We start from the raw sequence: 3,604 nt of genomic DNA on the forward strand, positions 1-3,604 counted from the left end.
AGTATTTCTCAAATTTCAACATGCTTAGCATTTACCTAGAGTTCCTGTTAAAGTGCAGATTCTTGTTCAGAAGTTCAGGGTTTGAGCCTGAGATTCTGCATTTGGAACAAACTCCTAGATGTCACTATTGTTTCTGATCTCAGGAGGAGTCTTTGAATAGCAAGGCTTTCATAAGCACTTTTTAGAGCCTAGCTTGCTTCTACTTCTGGCCCCCTATGACATCCAGGTGTCGGTTCCTAAGTATAAGCCACAGTGTTTTCCTGGCTTTTCAGTGATGAAATTGAGCAAACTCATTGCCCTAATTGTAGAACTTCAAGTTCTTAAAAATATACATTGAGCTAAATCGATGAAAAGAAACAGGAACCAAGCAATTTAATTTACTTAATAATTAGTAAATCATTAAATTGATCAACAGATCAAACTTATCCCTATTTTCTCTCATTCTTGATTTAATATTTTGTGCTTTTCAGAGCTTCCAGTAAGAGAATATATATATATATATATATATAAAGATGATTAATGCCATTAAATCCATTTACTTTAATTAACAAGCCAATTAAATATTGAAGTAGGTGCTTAGGAGAAACCAAGATGAACGGGCACAACCTTTACTTCAAGGACTTTATAATATCACAGGGTGAATGGACATTGATGTGAGCAGGAGAGAAGGAAGATATGTTCACAGATCTTTCTGGAAAATGGGGGGGGATATACTGAAATGTTTAAGAGTGCAAAGAGCTTTAGAGTCTTGCTACTCCAAGTGTGATCCATGCAACAGCAACAGAATCACTTGGGAACTTGCTAGGAATAGCAACTCTGGGACTCTATTCAGAACTACTAAATCACAGTCTCGGGTAGACCAGCAGTATATTCTACCAAGTCTACCAAGTAATTAATGCACAGTAAAGCTTGAGGATTACTGAGGTAGGATATGCTAAGAGCTATGTATAGCCAATGAAAGGGGGCAAAAAAGCATCAGAGCAATGATATCCAAAAGCAATATGACAAGAGCCAAATATGTAACTTAAAATGCTTTAGTACTGCTTAAAAAATTAAAAAGAAACAGTGAGATCAATTTCATAATATGTTCTATTTAGGTCAATATATTAAAGTTATTATCAACATGTAATCAGTTTAAAATTATTAATGAGAAATCGTATATTCATCCCTTTGGTATTGAGGTTCTGAAATCCTGTGGTATTTTACATTTGCAAAGCATTTGAATCAGACTAGTTAAATTTCAACAGCTTAACTCCATATGCCTAGTGATTGCCACATAGGATAATGCAGCTTTAAACTTTGCTATTTCAAGCATGAGCACTGGACCATCAGCATCAGAACCACCTAGAATCTGAATCAGAATCTACATGTTAACAAAATCTTCAGGTAATTCATGTATGATTGTAAGTTGAGAAACACTGCCTTTAAAGGTGTTGGAATCTACATAACAGAAAAGTATTTCTCCTCTCACCTGCATGGTGAAATCTAACCATCAATGATAATTATTTCCATTACTTTTACTTTGTTCCTCTCAGCAATTCCAGTTTTCTGTCAAGTCCTTTTAGTCCTGGGCTTGGGGACCATTCTGACATCCAAGAGTTGGTGATATTATTGGGAAAAAACATCATCTAGCTGGTAAAAAAAAAAAAAAAAAAAAAACAGATTATTTGAGGAATCCAAATGCACCCAAGCTCTGCAACACCTGCCCTCACCTTCTCCCTGAATATTTACTTGGGATTATATTGGGATATATTCAATATTTACTCTTCTGAACAGGAAAATTCATAACAGGGAAATTCCTGAGTAAAGAATAGAATTGGTCTTAGATAAGCACCATAGTTCCAGAGAGATCAATGGAACCAAATGCAACTATGTATGGAAGGATAACTCGCATTGTAAAAATGAATTAATAAGTGAGAGAAGCTACTTAGCACCTGGACTTTGGAAGGACAAGAAAATGAAACCTCTACTATCAGCCACAAGGGTAAGTTGACCAAGAAGTAGATGACCTCAGGAAGAAGAGAATCTGTGGTCAACTTCCTCTTTCCTTCTTGAGTCAAAGCAACGGGATATGTCTCTGCTTCTCAGAAATGAGAGGGCTTTTGGTAAAGAACTCAGTAAAAGTCTTAACCTTGTACAGTATCGATGTAAGACAACCGGTTAGTTTATATAAGTGGTCCCGTTATTGATAGGGAATGAGACAGTGGGGGAGGAAGGGTTGTTTTGGAGATGAGCAGCAAAAGCAAAATGTTTTATGATTCATTCATAAAATCACATTTTAGCTCCTTGTTTTATGCCCAGTCAATGTTCTCTGGGAATTTCTAGCAGGGTATGATGGAAGTGTGCTTGTCAGAATTTGGATGCTCCTAAATCAGACAACAAAGGGCCCTGCTCCTGATGCATCTCTGTGAACAGACCAGTTAGAAAGCAGACACAGTTTGAGGGGATCATTAAAAGCAACTTTTTGTATTCTACTGTTCACACAAACTATAGGTAGCAAAACCCTTTTCAACCCCCATAGCACTTTTTTAAAGTCACCCCAGGCTTCCATTAAAATTGTGTTTTTGTTGTTGTTGTTCCAGACAATGCCTTTTTAGGAAACAAGTGATTTCTGTTATTACTGCTTAACACATTCCCAAAGCTCCAGGTCTCATTTATGCAGCAAGAGTCAAATTGAATTATTTCTCATTTTTCTCCCTTAAAGGGCCTGAAGTTATATATAACTAAAACTACCTACAAGTGCTGGTCATGCTGAAAAGAACAAGTGATGAAAAATCAAAAACACAAAACAACTTCAATTACATCCACAGAAACCAATTTTGGCCTCAGACGAGCAGGCATATTTATTGGTCATGTAAAGGTTATCATGTTTAGAATGCATGCCATGATTTCTCAACCACATAATCTCACCAAGGTTATCTGGAGCAAAATGGATAAAAACATCTTTGAGATATCTACTTGGCAAATGCCTGTGGCCCTGGGGGCTAGGGTTTACTCTTAGATTGGTAAAACCCCAATCCACTGTGAATCCAGAACGTCAGCAAGGGTGTTATGCCCACTGTCTTTCTTCACAAGCACCGTCTCTTAACTGTAGCTGGCCTCTGGTCCAGCCTGGACATTCCCTCAACCCTTCACTTATCCCTCACATACTTGGAGTGCCCGTGGATACAGGCTCCATACACCAGCTGTCACATTAGATTCAGACTCGATATGTCTCTCCAGACATCAACACAAAGACAGAAATTCACACATGCCCTGATTCCTGGAGGGACCTCAAGTTGCCTCGCGGATACCCTGTCTCATGAGCAAGCCTGGGCTGGGCGGGCTTTCTATCTCAGCAGGACTTGGGGGTTCTTCTGCATATCAGCCCAAGATATCATTTCTGGACCCTACATTTCCTTCTGTCATTCATCAAATGTATGTTATTTTTAAAGGGGGACAAACAGCCCTTGTTGACAAGAAATTCCTTTCCTAAAGAGATGAGGAGAAAATAAAAGAAAACCAGAACTCAATAGTTAAAAGGTACTGTTTGGTCAAATGTGAAAGTCCTCATAAATTCCCACCATCCAACAGATAAATGAATCTTCTCCACCACTTGTTGGAA

Source organism: Sciurus vulgaris (assembly GCF_902686455.1).
Source record: "Sciurus vulgaris genome assembly, chromosome: 16".
NCBI classification, from domain to species: Eukaryota; Metazoa; Chordata; class Mammalia; order Rodentia; family Sciuridae; genus Sciurus; species Sciurus vulgaris.